This window comes from Cyprinus carpio, chromosome A4, assembly GCF_018340385.1.
Source record: "Cyprinus carpio isolate SPL01 chromosome A4, ASM1834038v1, whole genome shotgun sequence".
In the NCBI taxonomy this organism is placed as follows: domain Eukaryota; kingdom Metazoa; phylum Chordata; class Actinopteri; order Cypriniformes; family Cyprinidae; genus Cyprinus; species Cyprinus carpio.
In genome coordinates, this window is record NC_056575.1 from 271820 (window position 1) to 299799 (window position 27980).

Consider the following 27980-nt stretch of genomic DNA (forward strand, 5'->3'; position numbering starts at 1 on the left):
GGCGGCGGCGCTAAGAGCCCAGCGGTGACGTGGGAAAGCTCTCTATCGTCCTGTGATCGAACGGCTGCTCGTAAACACTCGCGTGCTCCTCGTCCAGGTCTGAGTCGGCGTGCAGCGCTGCGTACGGATTCTCGTGAAGGATGACCGCGTTCTGAGTGCACAGCTCCTGCGGCGCTTTCCCAAACGTCCCTGAGACCACAGGCACACGCTTTCATTTACACCTCATTCAAGCAACATCGGTGTTATCAGCTCATGCACTTCCTGGGAATCGAACCCATGCCCTTGACGTTGCTAGCTTTACAGTTAAGGTCCCTTTAGTTAATGCACTGACTACGGTAACAAACACAGTGTTTATTAATCTTTGATAACACGTTGATTGTTAGTTCATGTCATCTCAGGTCCAACAGATGCTACTATTGATTTATTCAATGCTTTAGTGAATGTGGAAATGAGCACTAAGATTAATAAATGCTTTAGAAGTATTTTTTTTTTATTGTAGTCCCTGCGCAAATTATTAAATTAATTTAATAAAATATTTTTTTCTTTTATTTTATAAATATAAACATGAAAATGATTAATTTAATAAATTAATTTCGTTAAATGACAATAAAAGGCATTCTTTTCTATTCTACTATTGTTATAACTATTCTAACTTATTTTTGAAATTTATATATTATGATTTAAAATGCATTTGAACACCGTCTGTTTAATGTTGTGTTATTTTAGTATAATCCACTATTAATATTAATATTTATTTTAATTTTAGCAACTTTTTTATACATAGATTTTATTAATTTTATTTTAGCTTTAGTTTTATTTATTTTACTAAAAAAAGTTACAACATAAAAAACACGAGAAACTATGCCTTGAACAACTATAATTTCAAGTTACTATAATTTTGCATTCATATTTTCAATTCGTTTTTATTTTTACATTTTAATTTTAGTTTAAATGTCAGTAACTTAGTTGCGTTTTTCTATTCATTTTTAATTTAGTTTTATTTATTTTAGTAAAACAAGTTACAACTAAATTAAAAATAAGAAATGTTGCCTTAATAAACTAGATTAATATTTTTTTAAATTTAATTTAATTTTAAATATTATAAATTTATTTTAATTATTGTTTATTTTACATTACAAAAATATATTTTTAGGGTTTTGTAGCTTAATGCTCTGATAATTTGTTAAAATACACATTCATTGATGAAAATTTTTTTAATAAAAAAAAAATAAAATAAAAAAAAATTAATAAAACATGTTAATTGTCAAGTGCATGAAAAGCATATTAGTGTTATTTTAAAGCATTTGTTTCCATGTTTCCTGTTGATAAATATCTGCTCAGACTCACCCATATATGATCCCGAGGAGCCCAGGACACACTCTCCTCTCTCACAGTCCTCCACACAGGAAGTGTCACCCAGCTGCATCATCATGTGATCGTAGGGCTCGAGGGCGGAGCTGCAGGTGTAGAACTCATGCTTCCTGCTGCAGGAGGAAGTGGCTCCGACGGGCCGCTGCTCTGACGCACACGCTGCACGAGAGAAGAAGAGGTCAGGATTAATCACGCAGACGCAGACGGGACGGTCTCTGCGTCACTCACCGCTGAAGGTGTCTTGTAGATCGGGGCTGTAGCGGGGGCTCCGTCTCAGCAGTGAACCCACCGGCCCCTGATAATGACACAGCAGGGGGTCTATCGCCGCCTCCATGTCCGCCTCACTTCCTGTGTCCAGCTGGCAGAGGCCTACAGGAGGAGGAACGCTATTATAACAGTGAAAATACTACAGTAAAAAAGCTCTCATAGTATAGATGCTGAAAAACGGCAATAAATCCAACAGGAAAATGTTTTATTAAATTAAAATACTGTTGAATGTACAGTTCTTGAAAGTCATCGTATAATTGTGACATTCCCAGAAACACATCTGGTTGTTCCCTTTCTATATATACGAAGAAAAATAAATCTGTAATAAATACAATCAGCCATTTCATACAGTTTTACAGTAAAACACTGTACTGTAATACGTTTTGGAAGTGAAAAAGAACAAGTGAAATTCAAAGTGAAAAATCGTTACAATTAAAAAGAAAAAAGTTACTGTCTATTCTTAGTATATTGTTTTAATTTGTGTTTAATATGACTGAGATACTATTATAGATTTATTAATATTTTCATTTTAGAAATGTTGTTTGTTTTTGCCATATTTAGGTAGTTTTTAATAATATTTAGAGTTTTTATTTTTTTGTGTTTCAATTTTAATTTATTTAAAAAATGTACAATTTTAAGAATTTTGTTGTAGTTTTATTACATAAAAAATATATGTCTATTGTTTTATTAATTTAATTTAATTTTATTCATTTTTTTTCACATGGTTATTTTACAAAAAATGTAAAAAAAATAAAATCAAATAAAATCAGAAATGTTGATTAAACAGTTAAGAATCTCATACATTTTAAAATAGTTTGTCGAAAAAAAAAACCACTAAACCATAAAAAAAAATATATTATTATATATATTTTTTTTTTTCCTAAGCAGGCCTAATCTTTTTTGTTTTAGTAAAACTATAACAAAGCCTAGTCACTATATTATAAAGGTAAAATACAGATTTTAGTAATTTGATTAACACTACTACAGTATTTTGTATTTTTAACAGTGCACTTCTGTGCGTATAAAGAGAGCAGCGTCCCGTCTTACTGTTCATGTCTTTGTGCGGCATGTAAAACCCACCAATGAAGGATCCCACCTACCTAAGACTCCATCCACCCTCACACACCATCCGCTAGCGTTCCCTGAGACGACAGATAGCTCGGGATGTCCGCCGGGAGATTCGTCTCATCTAAACATGAGACAACAAAACGGAAGACAGAGAGACGCAGGGTTAGTAGCGTTAAACGTCACCGGTGCGATGTCGGGTCAGGACTGACCTGTGTTGGTGACGCTGCAGTCCTCGTTGCGTCGTCTGTGGTGATAGATGATCACGACCCACACTAGCGAGGTTCCCACCACGCAGCACACCACAGCGATGATCACGATGCCCACCGTGGTCCAGCCGTCCTCCTCCGGCCCCAGCGCCCCGCTGCCCGCCGGCCCCGAGTCACAGTTTGGGTTGGGCAGGACGGCCAGACGCACGTTCCCTCGCTCCGTGCCCAGCGGGTTGGACATCTCGCAGGTGTAGGTTCCTGCGTCTCCGTCCGCGGCGTCCACGATGATCAGCAGCTGGTTCCCGGCGGCGAAGAAGTGTCGCTCGGTCACCTGCAGAGGACTGTCGTCTCTCCGTCCAGTTGATCACAACCACACGACCCACCACCGCAATAAACAACAACGGCGTCTCTGCGGGAAGAACGGGACGCTGCTGATGCACACTGATGCAGTCGAGTTACACAAACAATAATGTGGTGTGACAGATCACTATATAATAATAATAAAAAAAAAAACATATACATATAAAAAAAGAAAGATTTCATCCAGAACCCAAATTCTCATAATATCCATTTGTTTGAGGATGAGGTTGATGCATTAATAAATCATCACTGAACATTATTGGTAGCACCTCACATCTAATAATCTCCATAATTTGAGTGCTTTGTCACTCTTTATGTGTAAAAGTCACAGCTTTCAAATTTTTTTTCACAAAATTTTATAAATAAATGGTTTTGATGCTCTTTAATGTGGTGTGACAGATCACCATATAATAAAATAAAAAAATATATATATAATACACAAAAAATGTCAAAATATTTTATGCATGGATTAGAAGACACAGCAGACGTTTTTGGAGGGAAATACAAAAATATATAAAACAAACTTTAAACATTAAATACAGCCAGTTCTTGTACGTTATTGTGTTTGATTAAATTTTGAATATATATATAATTATATAACATTTTCATTATATTTTACATTTGCTATTAGTGATGTCTTTATTGTTTAATGTATGTTTTATTATACTTAGACATATACATAATATAAATAAAATAATAAAATTTCAAAAAGGAAGTAATTAAAATGTTGACAGAAAAACTGGCATAAAGTTTTCCTAATTATTTAATTAAATATATGTATTAAAATAATTATATTCCAGAAATTAATTAAAAGGTTTATAAAACTGCCTTTATGCCATTTAAATGTTTTCTATGCATTAAATTTGATTAATTATTTGTTTTCTAATTATTTAGTATACAGTCTTTCTTTCTTTTTTTATATACTTTAGTTTCCAGCTACATTAAAATCTTTATTTTTGGTTTTGTAATATAATTATTTTGGTGCATCATTAGTAATTTCACTCTTTTAGAGTCACCTTTTATGACAAACACATGCATCCTCTTACCCAGCACTGTTAGCGTGGCGTTAGCAGAGACGGCGCCGGCGGTGTTCTGCGCAGTGCAGCTGTAAACGCCGATGTCCTCCGTCTTCACGTCCACGCTGAAGAACAGGAACACGCGTCTCTCGGTCATGACGTGCATCCTCCGCTTGCGCTGGGCCGCAGGGAAATCCGGGCCTCCGTCCTTCTGCCAGGCGATCTGAGAGACGGTGGTCCGCTTGGCGGCGTCACTCCAGCCGCGCGGTGTGCTCCGGCGCGGATCGTTCGGTCCATCGGGGCCTTTGGTGAAGAACGGCAGCACTGCTGCGCGTGAAAAGATGGATGAGTGGGATTGTTGTTTCACATAACTTCACAAACGCAAGACATTTTAACACATTTGGCACAGTTCAAAAAATAAAAGCATAGTTTTTTGTGTAGTGAAACAAATCTTTGGATGCAAATTACTTTTAAGAGCGCTCAAAATATATTTATTATTTTTTTTCAGTTTTTTTTATTTTTTTTTAGAATAACGTGTTTTAAAGCGATTTAAACCATTCGGACATCCTTTGAACCCGGGAATGTATGGAGGTCCCTTAGTGTCAAAAATTAGTATTGTAAAATTACCAATGAGATTTTTAGACTTGGTGTCAAAAAAAAGTGCCATAATATATGTGGAGCCTTTGTTCCCCAGAATCACACCACAAGTTTGCTGATGAACATGAATGTGTACACGTAAACCACTGCAGCATGTGAAAAATGTATCACTTTTTTCATCTGTAATTGAAAGTTCATTCATTAACAGTTCAATTTGTATTTAGTTTGAAAACTGATAAATCACAGAGTACTATTAATGTTGAATTCTCGTTAGAAATAACTATGTCTTAGTTTCATAAATTTGGACTTTTTTTTGAGGCAATTATGGGTTTATATATACACACACACATATATTTAAAATATATATATTTGGGCCGATATATAATATTTTTTTTGGTGTAGTTCATGCACAAATGTAAAAAAAAAAAAAAATCTTTACAAGTAGGTCTTAATTCTGGTTGTTGTCATAATTCACTACAATAGATATATTCCAAAGAAAATTTCTCATCAACATAGAAAAAAAGACATATTTTTTTTTTTGGGGTAGGTCATTGCGAAAATTGTTACAATTTCAAATATTTTTTTTTTCTTAACACTTTTTAATCAATAAAGAGTGGGGGTAAGCTCCAGTATCATTGTCAAAACTTTTGCATATTTTTCCAACATTCACGTCGTTTAATGAGAAGTTGCTGATCAGATCACAAATATGGTTTTTAGTTGAAAATATAAACTTTTTGACTTTTTAAAAAAATTACATTCACTCTGGGTCCCATATATAACACGAAATGTGGAAAATAGTAAGATGACGGATACGTATGTAAGTGAGGGTTATGAAACAGATTCAGCATAATGTTATTAATACCATAGTCTGTTTGTAGTATTACGTAACATGGTCTGTTAGATGTATTGTGTGATTGAGCCAACCCCAACACCCTACTTGGACGGTGAGTTTGGCTTTTGTGGAGTACGAGGAGCCGAAGTGGTTGGAGATGATCACCTGGTACTCGCCCTCACTAGTGAACTCCACGCTGCTCGAGGCTGCAGTGTGGTCGTGTAACTCGGATGACCTCAGCTGAACCTTGAGAGCTCAGGTTAGCCCTGGTTAATAGGATCTCAGGCGTCGTTCCAGGATCCTGTTGTCTTTCTTTCTTCCAGGGCGAAGGTCCCATCGGGGAGTCGCTGGCCAGTCTGGCCGCGGAGGCAGAACGAACGTCACGTTTGTTGCCTTTGATGGCTGACTGTGTCTCGGGCTGCACGTGATCTTGGGGTTTGGGGAAGTCATCTGCGAAGCACAAAAATATCAAATATGAACAGTTTTTATGATGTTTTTAGTATCTTTAGGCTCAAGTTCCATTTAGCTTAATTTTTTAATGCCATTTTTTTGTCAACAAACTATTATTCTTACATGTTTCTGAAAGAAAATCTCTTCTGCTCACCAAGACTGCAATATATTTAAATTAAAAATCATCCAGTAAAAACAGTAATATTGTTATATATATTTATATACAATTTAAAATAACTTGCAAAATGTAAGTTATTCCTGTGATGCAAAGCTGAATTTCTCAGCAGACATTACTACCAGTATTAATTTAACATATTTTTATTTAATTTTAATTTATTTTAATTTTTATCAAAACTAAATACAGTAAAAACAGTACATATTAAACTGAATATTAGTATTATTCCAGTCTAAAAACTTGTCTTGTATGTGGCAATGTCTGTTAAAACTGCTATTTCTTTCTCGTGACATCAAAGCTGTAGTTTCAGCATCATTACCTGCTGTTTTCAGTGTCACATATGATCTTCAGAAATCATTCTATATGATGATTTCGATTTTTTCCTCGATGTGTGAAACAGTTTTTGTGCTGGCTAAATAAGATTAATAGCTGGAAACCGTGATACATTGATGTTTTTTTAATAATGTTGAATAGAAAGTTCAAAAGAACAGTTTTTCCTTATTTTGCAAAATAAATGCTATCTATATCATTAACGATGTCTTTACTGTCACTTTTCATCGATTTAAATTTGTCCTTGATTGAAAAAAGTTTACTTTCTTTCAAAGAAAAGACCACACAACACAGTTATTATTCAGCAAATTCACAACAGTTTTGATTGTTAATATGAAGAAGAACAGCTTCTGTGGACGAATTCACGAAAATGGGAATCATGAGATAACATCCCAATGAACGGCTGAAACTCGCCCCACGGAGACTCCAAAACGCACCGCACACAACTTCTTTGGCGCCGCGGCGTCAAGACGCGTTTTTTGCCCTTCAGCCAGATGTGGATGGGCGCCAGCTGGGCGTTCACCAGAGGAAGGAAAGGCCTGTTCGCCCACCCAGCGAAAAAAAGAAAACCACTGTGAAGCTGGGCATTCCGCACAGCCATGCTGACGTGTCTTGCAGGTGCCTTGACGGTGACGAGAGAGGCGTGACCATCATCCCCGCATGTTCACCTGAGCCGGCTTTAGTACCAGATTACACGGATTCATACTCAGCAGCTCTGCCAGCTATCTTCATCTGAGACAGAACGCTTTGGCTTTGAACCTGACATGATGGCGTTGTTTGCTCAAAGTCCCGAGGCGATGAGGACGAGCACAGACAGACTTTTTACACAATCATTAAGCCATCACCACTCAAATGGTTTCAGAAGCTAGAAAGAGAGAGTCTCACAGCTGCTCCAGCATGTCCATGGGGTCCTTGAAGGACTATCCGGCGTGAGCTCGATATCGCTACGATTTGCCTTTGGCAGCGGAGTCCTTTGTTAGGAACAGACAAAAACGAATATAAACCTATTGTAAGAGCATTTACTAGGGCTGGAATGGTGGCTGTCACGCGAATTCAAAATTCCAATTAATCTACAAATTAATCGCACATTCGATTTTGGCTTTAGAAAGAATAATTTTGATTCTTTTACGAATGAAATTATACTCTTAAATATTAACCAAAAAGCGCCCAGATAGGTGACTGGCGAGTCGACTGTCTTAATGATGTGAGTTCCATTGAAATCTTCCATGCAACCGATTCATTCAAACGGCCAATGAAGCAAGTGAATGAAGTCGCTGGAATCATTCACACTTCAACTGATTCACTTCACATTGACTGAGTCATTTTGGAAGCGAAGCACTGAATCACTGACCCTCAACTTGATTTGAATCACCCAGTTCCTGCTTCCCTCTTGCTTTACTGGGCGCGATTTTCATTATTGCAAAATTGAGCAAAACAGACAACGTTACATCTAAAATGTAACACAAAATTAATTTCTTGTTCCAGTTTTGACTGTGGTGATCAAATCAAGAACTATTAACAATGCTGCAGAATACTGATTAAAACAGCACTCTTTGCCGGTGTGAAGTATTGCTAAACTATATTCATTGATAACATGAATAAAAGAGAGAGTCATTTTTTGTTACTCAGAGCTTGATGGTTAGGCTTCCTATATACTGCGTCAAGCAGCGGCTTGTCTCGTTCACCAGTAGTAAATAACACAGGTTCTGATACGCTGAATACACAAACAATGCATAAGCAAATAAGATCACTCACAGTTTTCCTCCCAGATTGTCGATAGCCGAGAAAGGGCCGTTCATGGCCGCGATGGTCCACGAGATCTCTTTATACTTCATATCTCTGTGAAGACTGGACGATAGAATCTGAGAGAAACCACATTTTAAATCCAAGCCTCCAAAATCACTGCATTATAATTTAGGATCATTTATCATCTTCATCTCTCATTACGGAGATATAGAGCACAGATCTGATATTTAGATCAGCTTATATTCAGTATCTGCTCTACTTTTATAAAAGATCTTCATTGGTTTTACCATCACAACATCAGAATCCTCACTGTATAAATATCAGCATGTTTAATGATATGAATGGGATTCATACAGACTTTCTTGCTTCTTCTCTGAAGAGTCTGATGTCCAGTTGCGAAACATTTAATTCAAGACTACACGCCTCGTTGATTATCAGAACGAACTCACAGCGCCTGCAGGTTGGCGAGGCCTCTTACTACGCTCGAAAACCTCCGTCAGCGATGAACTGATGCGGGTGTTTCCGATGTGAGCTGCTCGAGGACCGCTAAGTCCCACGTAAACTACCTTCCTCCACAGCGGCTCAACTGGTTCCAGCTCAGAATCGCCAGACAAGACAGAGAACGAAAATATTAGTGAAGGATTCAACAAAAACAGCAGCCATAAGCTTCAGTGAACGGACTAATCACGGTTCTTTACCTTAGAATCACTTTACACGCTCCAGAAAAGTTACTTAAAGCTGTCACTGGCGTATAGTCCCTTTTCAAAAGGAACAAATACTTTTTGTACCTTTTTAGGGACTAATATGGACTGTTTTAGGTACAAAGGTGTGCCTTTTGAAACCTTTTGTACCTTTTTCTTCTGAGATGCCTAAAATGTTTTGCTCCATAATAATATAATTATAAAATAATAGAAAAACTATATAACAATAAAATATAACAAAAGAGATAAAATATACAAATAAATAATAATTTCGCCGGTCCTTTTAAACACAATTCATTCTAAAGGCGCCAAGAATCATCATTATTTAACCTTATATATATCAAGCCTGAACCGATGGCTTCGTGTTATTAAAAACGTCAAGATATTGGAAGAAGGTTTCTAAAAAAACCGACATGTTAAGATATGTTAGTTTAAATAGTTTACATACAGAGCCTTAAACTCTTCCCAAAAGAGCATTAACCGCTGAGCGACCGAAAAAAAGAAAATGTAGGATTTTATTTTGAAACCATTTTTTACTCAAAAAAACTGTTCACAAATAATTTCTTAGAGAAGTGGCAAGTTACACATGTTAATTAACATTGTAAATTCCTTGAAAATAGTAGTTTCCCTGGCAAAAAACGTACTTTCTTAGTATTTCTGAAGTTTTCTAGTAAAAATATCTAAAACATTCTAGATTCAAAGTTAAATTTACTTAAGTAATTGGACTTCAAAATATAAAGTCCTGTTTTTCAAAAAAATTATAAAATTGTTTAAAAACAATAATAAAAGTCTCTGCAAATGAGGCACGTTGTTCCCTCTTTGAACAAAGATTGTTTCTTCTTACGCCGTCGGCAGTATTATTGAAAATGTCTCTTGATTTAAGAAACACAAGTACAAAAATACTAGACAGCATTTTCTGCAGTGTTCGTGTCAAATGTACCCAATGATCTTTGCTTTCTATCACAATTTCAAAACATGGTTTTTTTTTACCGTGATAGTGATAAAAATCTTAATAAATATTTTTTAACTCGTCTTAAAAAAGTCTCTTAATGTCATAAATGTAACCTAGGGCTCCGGCCTTTCACAATAATCGAATAGCCTTCAGTGAGTTAGATCATTAAGACAATGAACAAAGATCAGACGCAGAAAACAACAGCAAAAGAACACACTACTTTCCCGTTTTCCTTGCCTGCACTAGAGGCATGATGGGTGTGACAGAGAGGTTAGGAAGAAGAAGTAGCTTTAGACTCCACAGCTCGGCGAAGTTATCCTGGCAGAACTCCCCAGGCGTCCGGGGTTTGAATGCGGCTGATTGCGTTGTGTGCACATGATGCAGCTGGCTTTTCGCAGCTTCAGGGAGGGTCGTAGAGCCAGCCTTTGCTCACGCCCGTCAGGTTATTGTACTACAGCTGCCTTGCTCACACACACACACACAACACACACGACACACACACACCACACACACACGCTCACGCACGAGTTCTGGAGTAAACGTTAAGCTCCGTCACACGTGTCCGCTTCCACCTCCAGTACTTCCATGTTGTTTCATATTACCCCAGAAAGCCGCACGGCCATGAGCCGCGCGTGTGCGATTCCTCTGGCTCTTCAGCCAGGCGAGTCCGTGGAAGCCCCTGAAACGTCAGATTCCTCGAGCCCTTCACGCGGTTCCGCTCAGCTCTCTGTTCAAACCACAAGCACGGGCGGTCAGGAGCAGTCACTGCCGTGGCTAAGAGACGGAATGTGTAGCGTGTCACGTTAAAGTTGCTGGCAGGTGCGGCAGATTAAGACCTTGATGGCGGGATGGAGCCCAGCCGGTCCTTGCTGAGCTTTAAATACACCAGCAGCCAGCCGGAGAGATTACTGTACAGCCGCGGCTCCACGCTGGAAATACGGGCATTATTTTTTTTTTTCCATCAACCTTGCGGTCAATGCATCTGGGTCACACACAGATGCAGGACAGTTGAACGCCCTGTCTTGATCCCAGTTCTAAAATCACTGATAGATCTGGCAAATAGACAATAAACTACTTCTACCGATTCCACATAGCAGTAGACGACCGCACTGGGTGCAGGCAATTCTTCCTGGCTGATTCTAGTTTCTTCTAAAAACTATAACTGACAGTATATACAAAACAAAATATATACTTTTTTTTTTCAATGCAAAAAAATAAATTTATATAAAATAAAATTATTAAATATCATAATTCCCTGTAAATCTGTACAAAGTTCTCTCACTTAAACAACTCTCAAAATAGCGGCTCTGTGGACTGGAAAGAGATAGGAAATGAGCTGCTGAATGCAACAAAACAGATGCTATTTCCCTCTGTGTTTATAAATGGTCTTTTATTCCATTACTAATCAAGTATTAAATGTGTCTCGATCTTACACATCCAATTCCTCTTTAAATTACCTGAAGTGAGTCTAATTAAGAAACTGTAGAGTTGCTACCATTCAGCAATAAATCTCGCATCAACAAACGCCATCTTTCCACTGCAGGAAACACAGAAGCGTGCATCTGAAGTGGCTTTAGTATTGTATCGATACAGACTGTTTGATGAAGCTGGAGGTGCCATGTATCTACACTCATCATAATTTGCAAATGCATAAATAATTTTATAAGATTAGTCGTTTTTAAATTTTTTAAACACACAATTAAGAAATGATGTGGAAAAATGATATGATACTTATAAATAAGGAAACCAAACTAGCCAAACAGAGCTTTAAACAAAATAAAATAAATACACAATTGTTTAAAAAAATAAACTTAGCTCAACTGAGCTTTTAAACTATTCTAAAGCAGCTTAAACTAATCTAAAAGAGCTTTTAACTATTTCTTTTAAAAGCTTAAACGATTCTAAATGAGCTTAACCTAGTCTAAAGTAGCATTATCGACTCTAAAACAGAAAGTTTTAAGGAATTGAAAAACTTAACCAGTCTGAAAGACATAATTAATCTTTACAAAAAATTTTAATCTAATTGTGAAGCTTAAACTTGTTAAAAGTGCGTAACTAGTTTAAGCTCTTTAAAAAGCTTAAACTAGCCTTACAGATTTTAAATTGAAAAAAAAAATAGTTTACAAACTAGACTAAAAGTGAACCTTAAAAGTGTCAAAGACCTAAAAACAATAACTAAAAAAACAGTTTTAAAACAAAATATCTGAAATGAACTTAAAATCGTCTGGTATAAAGGAGCCTAAATACTCTAAAAGACTTACACTAGTCTATAGAGCTTAAACTAGTCCTAAAAGAGCTTAACCTAGTCTAAAGGCTTAAACAGTCCTAACGAGCATATACTATCTAAAGGAGCTTAACTATCTAAAAGAGCTTAAACTATCTAAAGAAGCTTAACTATTCTAAAGGACTTAAACGTTCTAAGGAGCTAAAACGAGCCTACAGGAGCTTAAACTATTTCTAAAGGAGCTTAAACATCTAAAGAGCTTAAACCGATTCGAAGGAGCTTAAATAGTCTAAAGGACTTAAACTATTCTAAGGAGCTTAACTACCTAAGAGCTTAAAATCGCGTAAAAAGCTTAACATAGGAAAGCAGGTGACTGTTAGCACTGAGGAGCGCGGTGAGCTGACGTGAATCTCCTGGCGGTTTCTGGAAAGCAGGTCAGTTGAAGACACAGATAAGGACTCCCATGTTTTCGAGAGAGGAGGCAAAGCCCCGGCGCGAACCTCCATACTATTGGTTTTGTTGCTAAGGTCCAAGCGTCTCCATAAGCGCACCAATGACGAACTAGGCAGCTCCGCCTAGATGCTCGAGAATTCCTGTTGTTTGCTCACAGAAAACACCAGCAGAGGCATTCAGAAACATGTTTGGCGCTGGGTGAAGAAGCGTCACTTGCGCTTCTCTGGCTCGCTCGATGTCAGCACACTCACAAAAGCTTAAAACAGCCGCTGGGTTCAGAAGTGTGTTATTTAGTTGATAAGGTAATTGGCTAACAAGGTATTTAACAAAAAAAAAAAAAAAACCCTGGCAATTATAGAAGCCCATTCCCCTCCAGTGAAGCGCCGCTGACGAGGCCCAGCAATTTTCCCCGAGCTGCACGGCCCTCCTAAATTGCAGTGGCAGGAGCTGGTCTTGTGTTAGAAATACGAGGGACAAGCTGGGGCATGGCCGCCTGTGTGTAAGACCGCGGCTGAAAACATTCCCTGTAATGGTAGGTCTAAACCTGCATACAGTCACACACCCGCGTTTGAGTTTCATACGTCTGAAATTGGGTGTAACTCAACATAAATACTGTTGCAGGCGTCATAAGAGTGGACCAAATGACACCCGCGGCACATACCATGTGATTACACCGGCGCTCACCCAAGACACTTAAATATAACATCTTTTACGATAACATGCTTGAAAATCATCGCAATTAACTCTTTTCAAGATACAGTGTATATGAAGACATATTTATATATACTGACAATGAGCGTTAAACTAGTATAGCGGATCATATCTAGTCATAAAGTTGAAACTAATTTGAAGCTAGAATTAGAATACAGGACATAAAACTGAGTCTTAAAAAAGCTCACACACTAGTCTAAAAGAGCTTAAACTAGTATTTCAAAGGCTAAACTAATCGAAAAGGGCTTTAGATTAAAACAGAGCTTAAACTCCCTGAAAATGGCTTCATTAGTCAAGAGACAAGAACTTAAACTTTACTGGAGTACAGATACACAGATACAATTTTGTACATTTTAAATGCATTACTAATGATACATTTATACTTCAGACATATTTTCATATCAAATCTCCAAATCAGTGTAGCAACAACATGAAGACTGCATATTTTTAAGATCTGTTTAATGGCATTTTTTAATTACTTCATTAATAATTACATTTTTTTTTTTTTATTAATTATAAAATTAGTAAATATAGCCATGCAACTTGTGTGTGTGTGTGTGTGTGTGTGTGTGTGTGTGTCTGTGTGTGTACCATAAAACACACATTATTTTCAATGTTTCAGTTTCTCATCTTCAGCTCAAGGCAGAAATCTGAACCTCTAATGTCCCTCTCTCCAATCGTTTAAGAAAAGCCCACGGTGAAAAAACAAACACCTTTCAAAAAAAAAAATCAAAGCATTAAACTGTTGTGTGTGAGCCGTGCACAGGAGGCATGAGTGGGGAAGTCTGTTCTTTTGTGTGAAGTGAAGGGAAGAAGGAGTCAAAGGTGTTGAAACCCAGAGAGATAAGACGCTGGAGGCGTGCCGGAGCAGATCCTCTGGGAGAGACAGACGTGTGACATCCAGCATCCGACGACAAAAGCAAAGAAGTCGAGAGGTCATCGCGAGCATCTCATTTATGCACAGTCCCCCACCCCCCCCCCCCCCCCTTCTACATAAGAAACCTGTTTTATTTTGAATAAGAAAAAATTTAAGTCCGTCCCTCAGATTTACAAAACAACACACCAAATACGTTAGTCATGTTCATTCTCTATTCTAGTTCCTGTTTGTTTACCCTCAGTAATTTCACTCATGAACGCCCATAAATTAGCCCAGCACACCTCCTCTGGCTGCGTCTTTAACATCTGCTAGTGTGTGAGTGTGGTAATGTGTGTGTGTGTGTGTGTGTGTGTGTGTGTTTGTATGTGTGTGTGTGTGTGTGTGTGTTTAGTGTGCTCCTCTCCTCGTTCAGACAAACAAGCAGCTCATATGTGTCTTTCTGCCGCGCCCGCCTTCAAATTTGTTTGAGCTGTCTCATTTGCTCAAATAAGGTTGTTATACGCCGTTGTTTTAATCAGAGTCAGAGTGGGACGGGGCTAAACGACAAAGCTTTGCGCGTGAGTGATTATAATATGACAGATTTAGAAAAAAAAAAAAACGCTCACGGTGAGATTGTTTCCACATAAAGTGGATTGAGAAAGCAGCGCTGTGAATGTTTGGCACATCAGCGCATTATGAGGAAGTATTATTAGACGCTTCGTCTTGAATTTCCACAACCACCACACACTTTCCACACCGTCAGAGGGTGTGTGTGTGTGTGTGTGTGTAATGTAATGTGTGTGTTTCGTGGCAGATTGAGACTAAAAGGGGAAAAGAAGTGAAGTTAGCTCTGGGATATGAGCAGAGAAGAGCTCACACAGCTGCCTTGAAACACATTAATTTAACTTCAGTTTCAATATATTTTCCTCGGGCTGTAAAGCGCCTGCTGCAGATCTCATTAATGATCAAATACTTTTCACATCAGCCCTGCGCTTAATAAAGTTACAAATTCAAACGGAAACAGATGTTCCAGATTCTGACAGTAACCGTGTGGTCGTGACTATTTTCAGATAATCCCCTCATTTAGAATGTTTTTACAATTGTTACATTTAGGCATTTCCACAATAATGGAATAACGCGGAATGTTACAGAATTTTGGATGAATAAATCAAAAGTAAAAACACTAAATCAATAGAATGTTACAGAATTTTGGATGAATAAATCAAAAGTAGGGTCGTGCAATCAATCAAATCGTGATATAAAAGATTTCAAAGGGTCCTATTATCGTTCAATTAAAATGAAAAACACTAAATTTGGAGGAAATAATTTAAGACGAGCACGTTAATATTTTACTGTTATCAACTTTAATTTTCTTTTAATTGTATGCCAGAACAAGCTTTTAGCGGAGTGCTAAAATTTATTTTAACCATTAAATGGAATCCAGAAAAATTTAAATGGAAATTCCCGAGGAATTTGGATGCGTTGGATGCTTCCGATTTTCCTCTTTTTGTTTGGAAACTAGATAATATAAACCAACAAACTCATTACATATTAAGTCTTGCGTCTAATTTTGTTGTTCTCAATGCAAATAAAACATACTGCTCAGGATAACACACTAATAGATCTAGCACAGTATATTGCCGCTGTCATACTAGAGCAAGCGAACGGATAGCGAGCGAGAGAGAGAGGAGAGAGAGAGAGAGAGAGAGAGAAGAAAGAGAGAGAGAGAGAGCGCTGTACGGGGGTCTGGGTATCGGATAGCTCCTCCCTTTATTCAACAGTCTCTCAGACTGAGCGGCTCTCGTCTTTGACCCCTTCAGCTCAACCAAAACAAACGGGCAATCGCTTCCACAGCGTGGGATAATCCACTTCTCCATCACCCTCCATTAATTCAGCAGCCGTTTCACAGGAATCTGTGGCCTTGAACCATTAAAGAGCCACTGCTCAAGAGCAATTAGCTGGAACATTTTTGACCGTCCGTATTGAAAGGACGTGAGCTTTGATAATGCCTGTGTTCACACCTTCACTGCCTGTCCCTGAATAGCTGCAATCAATTTCAATCACCTAGCAACCACCCAGTGCACCCCGAGCAACAGCACAGGAACCTAGAAACCAACACATGAATACACTTGAGGCTGCAGAGCAATACCCCTGGCAACGGGAAACACGGTACGGGGGCATCCTCATCTATCTATCCAATCCATTCTTCTATCCAACGATCCTATCCAACTATCCATATATCGATCCATCTATACAGCTATATTTTTATTCAACTATCCATCTATCTATCCAACTATCCATCTATCCATCTATTCATCCAACTATCCATCTATCTATCTATCTATCTATCCATCTATCTATCCATCTATCCATCCAACTATCCATCTATCTATCCAACTATCCATCTATTCATCCAACTATCCATCTATTCATCCAACTATCCATCTATCTATCCAACTATCTATCTATCTATCTATCTATCTATCCATCCAACTATCCATCTATCTATCTATCTATCTATCTAGCTAGCTATCTATCTATCCCCATCTATCTATCTTATCATCCATCTATTCATCCAACTAATCCATCGATCTATCTATCTATCTACTCTATCCTAGACTATCTACCTATTCAACTATTCATCCCACGTATCCCAGCTATCTATCCACGTCGATCTATCCATCTTATATCTATCTATCCATCTATTCATCCAACTATCCATCTATTCATCCAACTATCCATCTATCTATCCAACTATCTATCTATCCATCTATCTATCCAACGGATCCATGGATATTTATCTATCCATCTATCCATCCAACTATCTATCGATCCATCTATCTATTCAACTATCAATCTATCTATTCACCTATCCATCTATGCTTATCTGAGGCTATCCATCTATCTATTAAACTGATCATCTACTATTTAGCCAACCTAATCCATCTATCCATCTATCTATTCCACTAAAACCATAGTATATACTATCTATCCATCTATTTATCCAACTATCCATCTATCCATTCAACTATCATCTATCTATTCAACTACCCATCTATCCATCTATCTATTCAACTAACCATCTATATATCTATCTATCCATCTATTTATCCAACTATCCATCTATCCATTCAACTATCATCTATCTATTCAACTACCCATCTATCTATCTATCTATCCACTAACCTGCTATATATCTAGCTAGATCCATCTATTATTATCCAACTATCCATCGTATCCATATCAAATATCAACTATCTATTTCAACTACCCTCCTCTATCTATCTATCTAGCTATCCCATCCATCCTCATCCATCGATCTATTCCACTAACCATCCTAGCAATCTAATTATTCAACTATCCATCCATTCGTCTTCACCCTCAAGTTTTCTATCCATCTATCCATCCATCAATCCATATATCTCTCCATCTATTCAACTATCCATCCATTCGTCTTCACCCTCAAGTTTCACACTATATTAAATGATCAGACAAGATTTTTTGACAAGCCACCATGAAACTGGCCCAATGTCATTCTGAACACGAGATTCAACTAAAACGAACTCACCTCTTGATATCAAAACACTGATGTATCTGGACGGTGTTGTATTTAACACCGAGTGCTCAAACTCAGATGACACTCCACACAGGCGCCGCCACAGACAACAGACCAACCAAACGCTGCCAAACTGTGCTCTGAGTCCCTTTGCAAACTGTGTTTCTGAGTCCACATACATGCACACACACACACACACACATACTCTCTCTCCATCTCTCTCTCACACACACACACACACACGCTCCACCTCTCCACACACCACACACACACACACACCACACACCTACTCTCTCTTCACACTTACACCACACACCTCTCCTCGTTCTCTCTCACGACACACACACACACACAACAACTCACCCCACACACACACACAAACACATCCACACACACTCTCTCTCACACAAACACCCCAACACCCACCACTCTCTCTCTCTCTCTCACACACACACACACACACTCTCTCTCACACACACACACAGAGCTCTTGCTCACACCGCTCAGAAATTCACTCCAGACACTCTCCACCGCGGAAATTAATATTATTCTGTCATTTTAAGTGTCACATTTTCAAGAAGATGGAATCTGCTGGAGGACTGTAAATAATCACTAATATGACTATAACGAATGAGACGATGAAGAATATTTCACATGAAGATTAAAACCAGATTCAAACCGTTTTGACTCACGCAGATCCAACCAATGATGCTTTTCTGACGCAAACTCACGCCTTCAGAACAAACTGAACTCTACAGAAGTGAATCAAGTGATGATTTCAGAAGAAAGCTGAAATCTTCATCCACCTGCATGTATACGTTTTTTTTATTTGATTTGACCTCAAATCCAACTTCATTAATCTTTCAAAAGTGCCACTAGTGGATCAGCCGAAGGAAGCCAAATACAGCCATTGGTCAGTCACACAGTCAGAAAGCCCCGCCCCCAAATGCACCCCATTGGTTGAGTTCAAAGTTGTCATGTCAGGGCCGCTCAAGCAGAAAGATCACCGTTTCAAAAGCATCACAGTTTCACTCTTTAGTGCGAGTAAACCAAGATAACGATGATTTCATAATCATACTCACAGAATCAGACTGCTGAGGTTTCCAGCGTTTGGACCCAAATCCGGATCGACTCGAACTTCTCGTTGTTACTCAGTTTTCTGTGAAAACGTAAAACCACAAACGGTCACAAACATGTAGAGGTCATCCGGAAAATAAAATAAACAAAACCCCAAAAAGGGGCACACTCAAGCAGCATTTTCGGTGAGCTGCGGCAGGCTGGCGAGCAGCGCTTCAGGAAACGTGCGTAATCATGTAATCACACACATCCAAAGCAAAAAAAAACACATCAACAATCAAAATTAACTTAAGAGAATCGCCATCTTGTGTAGTCAACAACTGAATACCTGGTCAGAGACAATAGGAGAAATAAAACTAGAAATTACACCACACACCACACACAAAAACTATTCTATAAAAAAACTATTCTATAAAACCATCTTAAAAATAAAGGTTGCAAAAGGATTTCTTCAGCAAAAAAAAAATAGAACAACCATTTTTTCCCCAACAACCATATATCCATCTAGGTACCTATCCAAGTATCTATACAACTATCCCTCTATCTATACTAGGGATGATGCTTGGGTCTAGTCGACTCAACGTTACAGCTCCTACTAATGATCAACACTGAAGCCATTAGGTCGACATAACGCACAGAAAAAAAAAACATAATTATCATTTAAATTACTATCATTTTATTTTTTACTTCATTAAATTACATTTAAAAACATTTATAATAAAAAAAAAAAAAAATATACAACACTATTAAAAGAAAATATTATCTGGGCATAAACTGAATTTTTACCTCATGCCTTGCATGAGTTTTCTTCGTGTGAGTTGTGAGGAGCTCAAACCACGCGAGAGACGAGCAAGGTGTGGGATTATTTTGACTGCAGAAGGAAACGGTAAAGTTTTGTGTTATATGAAGGTTATATCAAGAATATCAAGAATTCTGTCAGGCTATTGATTGATTTTTCCATTGTTCTGCAGTTCCCCAACTGTTCTTTTTTTTTTTAACGACTGCCTAAAATTAAATGAGGATAACACGAGGGAAGCATATGGGTACGGCATAATTGTGATCTATTTTTAGCAGAATTCATTGAGGGATTTGACGTGTGATTCACAGAATAAGTATTTCAAATGCAAATATACTATAATATACACGCAAGCATAATCATAGTTTTTTTTCTTACCACCATCTTTTGTGGGTTTCTTGCTTTTAGACTAGTCGACTATTCGAATACAAAACTTCCGTTTAAACGACAGTCAAATTAGTCATTGCGCACATCTATAATCTATACAACTATCCATCCATCTATACAACTATCAATCCAATTATCTATCCATTTATTCAACTATCCATCTATCTATCCAACTATCTATCTATTTATACAACTATCTATCCATCTATTTCTATTCAACTATCTATCTATAAAACAATCAACCAACCAACAAAACAACCAACCAACCAAAAATATATACACATATTAAACAACTATATACAAAAATATATACACATATTAAACATCTATCTATCCAACTATCTATCTATTCAACTATTTATCCAACTATCTACCTATCCAATTATCTATCCATCTATTCAACTATCTATACAACTATCTATCTATCTATTCAACTATTTATCCAACTATCCATCTATCTATCCATTTATTCAACTATCCATCATCTATACAACTAACCATCTATCTATCCAACTATTTATCCAACTATCCATCTATCTATCCATCCAACTATCTATCCATCTATCTATGCATCTATCTATCCATCCACTTATCGAACTATCTATATATAACTTCTTTTTCTATCTTTCATATTACTTCTAACTAAAATCCATTTTCCCAACATTTTTCCAACTACCCATCTATCTATTCATCTTACCTACCCAACTATCCCTAAATAATCTTTCAGTGAACAGTTTTTAAAATAATCATTTTACTTTTCTTTAATGATCTAAAGAATCTTTTTCCGCAATAAAGAATAAAATATATGTAAATAAAAAAAGGAAATCAGTGGCTATGGTGAGCAAACGGTTGACGGTAATCAGTGGAAATCAGTGGCTACCGTCAAAAATATCCTCTTGTGTTCAGCAGAAACTCATACAGGTTTGGAACAACGAGCGAATGATGACAAATTGATCATTTTGGATGAACTACCCCTCTCATGGACGCCAATAAAGAACCTTTCTTTATCTTTATTTTATTAAAATACAATTTATAACAGCAAAAGCCTTTGTGAACGTGCATCTTTAATAATACACCATCATAAATCCCAAACCACCCACAAACATCGTTCCCCGGTTGAAAAAACTTGTGAGACGATTCCCCCTGAGCACACAGGAATTTTGTGTTGGGGGTCTCAGACCCCGGAGGCGGAAATGTGATTTGAGAGTTTCAGGCCGGTTTATGTTTTGGGTTTTAGCATGGGGTTTTGGGCGGTGAAGCTCCACCTCCATCTGGGCTCCATCAGCCAAAAAAGCAACGGCTGGGGTTAGACTGCTAATCTATTCGCAATGCAGGGAAAGTGAGCGCCGCCTTTGATTTCCAACAGCAAATCATGTCCGTTTGTGGAGTTTCTGGCTCTGAATGAACATTTTACTGGGTTCTAGAGGTGGAGTCCACTGAAGATGTAAACATGAAATCACCAGCCTTTGTTTCTGCTGCATATTTGTGCTTTTTTAGCATCAATTTAAGCATAAAACGGCTATTTTATTCCTTTAAACCTAAACACAGTTTACATAACTAAACATAAAACTTAAACAAAAAGGATTTCTGTGTAAAATCTGATTTATTTACACAGAAGTAGTTCTGCTGGTGATTCACGAATGAAGCGCACAGATGTTTTAATCTCACTGGACTCGTCACATTCAACAGGAAGTGCTTTACAGAGATAAAGATAACACATCGGACACAAACACATTAAAATATAAAACCCTCAAAATCATGATAAGATAGATGCTTCAAACTCATCTTTGGGTTATTAACACACTTCACTTCATGTTATCCACAAGACACATTTCCAGATAGATAGATAGAGACCATTTCCAACAAAAAACTTGTCCCAAACAAAATAAAAATACTTTACAAAAAAATAAAATAATTCTTAATAAAATAATTCTCTAATAAGTCTTAAAATAAAATAATTAAATCCTTTCCAAAAAAGTACAAGTCTAAAAATAAAAATAAATGATTACCAAAAAAAAAAAAAAGTCCAATAAATAAATAAATTCCAAATAATAAATACTTTCCAAAAAAAAAAAAGTTAAAAATAAAAATAAAAATAAATAAAAAAAAAAAAAAAAAAATTTAAAATTTTTAATTATTTTTTAAAAATTTAAATTTTAAATTTTAAAAAAATTTTTTGTTTTATTTAAAAATACTACATTTAATTCCAACAAAAAAAAAAAACCCCCTGTCCAAAAAAAAATTTTTTTCAAAAAAAAATTAAAGTTGTTTTTCTTTTTTTTTTAAAAATAAAAACACCAAAAAAAAAAAAAGTTTTTTTTACCAAAATAAAAAAAAAAACCCCAAAAATTTTTTTGGAAGCTGGAAAATCATTTTTTACAAGCCCCTTTTTTCCCCAAATTTTTCCCGTTACACGGGTAAAGGGGGGGGGAGAAAACAAAAACGGGTGGTGAAAAATTTGGGGCCCAAACCCCCACCCTAAAACCCTCGGTTTTCCCAGTTCAGAAAAAGTTTTTTCCATTTTCCATTCGGGAGATTTTTAAAAATTGGGCCCTTTTTCCCTCCCCCCTCCCCTTTCTCTTTCCCGGGCCTTTGGCTTCCCTTTTTGGGGGTTAGGGGAAAAGGGGGGAAAAAACTCCCTTTTAAGGGTGCCGAGTCTTAAATTTGCTCCCCTCCGAACCCGGAACCTAAACCTTTCCCCTTTTCCCTTTTAAAAAACCTGGGGCCGCCCCAAACCACCCCTTTTTGGGAAACAAGCCCCGGGAACGCGTTTTAAATTTTATAAAGAAAGGGAAAAAAGGGAAACTTTAATTAAATGTGTTCATAAATAAAATACATTTTTAAAATGCCCAAATAAAGTCCTGTGGCCCCCCCTGACAAAAAAAAAAAACACCGATTCATGAGCTAAAATTTCCCCCAAAAAGGCAAGTAGATTCTTTAAATGAAAGGAAAAAATTTTAAAATCTTTTTTTTATTTACAACTTCAAAAATCTTTTTTTTTTGTGTGTGTTGTTGTTTTGAAATAAAATTTTCTAACTTATTTATTTAGTTAAATTATTTAAGTTTTAATTTTTTTCGTTTAAATATTTTTTATTTTTTAACATGCTTTTTTTTGTTCTCATTTTTTGTTGCTCAAAATATTTAATTTTCTTTTTGCAACCGGGTCATAAAATTTTTCGATTTTAAAATCCCAAAAAATTTTACAAACATTTTCAAAAAAAGCAAGCAACACATTTAACTGAAAAAGAAAAAAACCAAAAATAAAAAAAAAATTTTCCCAAAAAAAAAAAATACTTTTTTTTTTTTTTTTCAAAAAAAGTGTAAAAACCTAATAAAAAAAAAGTCCAAAATAAAACCCCTTTTTTCCAAAAAAAAAATCAAAAATTTCAAAAAACAAAATTTAATTATTTCCCAACCCCCCAAAAAAGGTTTTTTTAATTTTTAAAAAAAACATGTCCAAACAATCTTTACCGTTACAACTTTGAGAAAATCCACTTTTAGATTGTTTTGACATCACAATGACAAAACACTGCTTTATTTTTTTAGTCACAAATCAAACTTGTTCTATACATCAAAAAACATGACTTTGATGCTCTTCCTTTAAGACTTTGCATGGTTTTCAACACAGAACATGAGAAAATATTTTTGTTTAGATTCAGGGCCTTTAAACTGAACACACACACAAACACACACACACACACACACAAAACAAAGCTAAATCAATCACTACTCAACATCGTGGGTTTGTCATCTTTAAAGACGGAGGTTTATATTTAACGGTTTGTTTTGGGCGGTTTTTTCAGCAACGTTACACATTAATAAACTGCACCTACAGTTATGATTTTTCTACGCTGTGCGTTTTATCTCATATTTAACCGCAGCTGAATCTCTGAAAGCGAATGTTTTTCTGGATGTTTTGATGTTTAGACACACAAAGGGCTCTGAGGTAAAATCCCACTCACAGACGCCGTGATCCGCGCGGGGAGACGCTCCGCGATGCTGCCGCGCTTCAGGTCAACGCTGCAGTCCGCCGCAGAACCCGCACACGAGCACCCAGGCGGACACGGCTCCGGTTCCGAGGCGCTCCGTCGGATCGCTTTAAATCCCGTGACGTGAAACACGAGCAGCGCGAAGCTCACGGCGCGAGCGGCTGCGGCATTTTCAGCCGGAGACTAAAAAAACTAGTCAAAAGTTCACGAACTCGATCCGTAAAAGTTTAATTTCCGCGCGCGGATATGGAAGAGGGCCCATAACAAGTAGAAAAAGTTCTTCTGGGCGAGTCCGCGTCAAACAGGTCAAAAGCTCATCTCCTTTCGCGAGAGCCCGCGATTAATATCGTGGAGTAAAAGCGCGGGGATATCAGCGCTCAGCACGCGCTCCATCTCGAGGAACTTTTTTTTTCCGCGCGATGGGAATTCGGAGCAGCCTCCTCGGCGCGCGCTCCCGTGGTGATCCGCCGCGAGGGATTCTGGGTAATGTAGTTAAGAGGGCCAGTACGGTTAACCTTCATTTAGTGAGTGCGTTCAAAACCCAGTGGAGTATATTCGCATTCTAAAGAATCGTTATTTTATAAACCAGCAAAAACGACTTATTTTTCCCAACTAAAAACTTATTGTATAGCAAGATCTTTAATCAAAGGAGTGAATCTGAAAAACTGTTTCAATGTCACCATTGTAGAATGATTACCGCTTTTTGGTTGTTATTCTCAAAGATATGTTATTAGTTTTTTCAAACAGAATTTTAATTGCACAAAAACTTTCACTTTCAAGATGAAAAAGTGGATCAGTTTTTTTAATGCTTGCCATGTACATGCATTATTCAAGTTTACGACAAAAAATTCACAGTCCCAAATATATTATTTCACAAAAGAGTTTTGACCCTAAAAAATATTCATAGATCATTTCGCTCCTAATGGTGCCTCCACCTTGGGACGTTTTTACTAAATGGTTATTTCTCTTCAAAACTAATTGTACAAAAATATGAGAAAAAAAGTTAAGGATGTGTATTTTGACGCTCTTAAAGCGTTTGCAAACTATAAACATGCATTCTTTAGGAAGCTTTATGAATCTCGTGCATTCTGCACTTATGAGGGTGAATAATATAAAACAGCCATGGTTACATGAAAACACTTGAACTTCAAACAGCATTAAAAACCTGGAACTCAAAACAGACTTTATGTTTTATAGCATTCTGGCTCTTTAAAGTACTTAACAACTTCCATTAAACATTAGCAAATGAAACACACAATGAGTCATTGACGTTGCACCAGTTTGCGAGGTCGTGTGTGGAAAACAAAGGGCTGATACTCTGCTCCAGTAGCATACAGAAGAGGCTGATGATGGGTCTGCTCCTCTAGTATGAGCTCAATTCACAGTGATGCTTCATTCCTAAACCCATTCAGCAGGGGAGCTTCAGCAAACCATATCTGTATTAGTTAAATCTATCTGAATCAGAATGATTCCTGAAGTTCATGACTCCACGACAGATATTTTTTCTGTTTTAAGCTTAAACTCACTTCATTTTTGATATATTTTTACGAAACCTACATGACTTTACATCATGTCCAGGCTGGTCGTGTTTGCTTTCAACACTAAATGTGCCTTGATTTAAGAATATTTAGTAGTTGTACTGGCAGAACCAAGGGCAAAATACTGCGGTTCAACCGCTTTGTTTGTTGCATGGCATTTATTATCTAGATTATGGTTGACTTCCACTAAGTAAATATATTTCCCCCCTGTTACATTGCATACTAGTGTGTTGTGTGAAATATAAAGTATTTAAAATATGGCATCATTTTTATTTTAATAAAAAATTATTCAAAAATATATTAATAAGATCAGTTGTCACTTTAGTATCATGTATTTTACATATGATTAAACGATCTATCTATTAGTTCTTTTTAGTACAACAAATGATTTTATTTAATATATTATATATAAAGTTTACACAAATTTAAATTACATTTATTCATTTATTTAAATTTTTTTATATATTCATATATATAGCATATATATATATATATTATATTATATATATATATATAGATATATACAAAGTATTATTTAAATATATTTATATAAATTTGGATAGTTTATTATTTATGAAACATGTATTTATTTATTTACATTGTTAATATAGAGCTAGTATAGATAAGTATATATAATAATTATAGGCAATATATATACAATGTAATATTGGATCATAGTATGATATACATTTGGAACATTTTTATTTAGTTATTTAACAGACTTATCATTGAGTAATTGTTTTATTATATAAATGTAGGTATATATACAATGTATTATTTACTATTTATATATAAATTTGAACATTTTGTATTAGATGGAGATAACTGTAGAAAATAATTACTATCATTTTATTTACTTTGTTTTATATATCAATTTTATAAAATACAATAGGTTTTTATCTGAAATATATTATCGTATCAAAGCAACCAGGTTTATTTATTTATGTAAAGTACATTTATCATTAAATTTTCTTATATATATTAATGTAATTTATATATATAATTTTATTATTTCAATATATTACTATATTACATTTTACATGTTTTTAGTTTAAGTACAATGTATTCATTTGATTTACATTTTTAATATATAAATTATTTTATATACAAATATATTATTTCTATGTAGCACGTACATTTACTTTTATTATTTATTATTTAAATACATTAATTAAAATTCTCTTCAAATCTAAATTTAATTATATATAACGAATGTATTATTTAATATATTATAATATAAATGTAACATTTTTTACTTATTTACTTAAATACATTTATTAATTTATTTACATTTGTTTAGTATTGTTTTTGTTTTATGTTTTACTTTCCAGGTTTTTGTGATAAGGTCTGATTCCAACCCTGAAGCAGCGAGTTCTCGGGTCGGGCGTTCCGCGAGGTGTGAGCAGGTGCCCGTTCATTTATACTTCCAGCACAGATAGCAAAAGAGGAAAAAGTGTCTTCCCAGCATGGCATTGCTCTGAAAGGGCTTGGGCTCAGCCAGTACAAACACCGAGACAGGGCTGGTTTGTGCAGGAGCGGGCTGTGTTGTTGTTTTACAGGTGACAGACTTCTGTTTGCACTCCAAGAACACCGCAAGTCAAACGTGTAGAAGAAGAAAAACCCGATTCTGATGCCTGTCTGCCGCAAGGAACATTCCTAGGCGACTGCGCCGCTGCGGCATAGTATTACCGCGCAGAGTTCTGTGGAGGCAAGAATATGAGGTAGAATGCTGGGTATTTTTGGAAAGCGCCCGCCAGTCTATAATAATAACACTATTTCCAAAGTGCACGCTTTAGCCACTGACATAGAATATTTAATACACAGTTATAAGGCCTCTAAATGATCAACGCACGGATTCAATACACTTTGGCCGGTCACATCTCAATCTCCTCCAAATTCTTCTGGTTTCTGACTGCTAGTTTTTAAACATCTAAACACGCCCCTTTCGTGTTAGTGTTATGAAGCGCTCTGCTTTCTGCGCTGAGTCACAAGCTGGATTACTCCAGTGTAAAAGTAAAGGTCAGACGAACTAGCAGTAATATATCCAGATGAACTCTTACTGGAATGAAAAAAAGCAGCTCAAGCTTTACTTGCTTCTCCCTCAATCTCATGTTTTAGAGTCTCACAATTCGGATCAATTCAGGGATCGTTTTGAGGGAGCGTTTGTGTTCCAGAAGCATTACCTTTCACTTGTTCCTCAGCGGAGGAATGATCTTTCACAAGCATCCAGAACACTCTCACCACTCTTCTGAGGAGCCTTATTGCGTTCATCTCCTCCAATCACATGCAGTTATGTTTGGATCATTGTACATCCTCATCTCA

General features: G+C 36.5%; 1 pseudogene; it reads right to left on the reverse strand.

Moving 5' to 3' along the window:
* On the reverse strand, positions 1–27929 carry LOC122139281 (annotated as a pseudogene).
* Between the last annotated feature and the right edge of the window lie 51 nt (positions 27930–27980).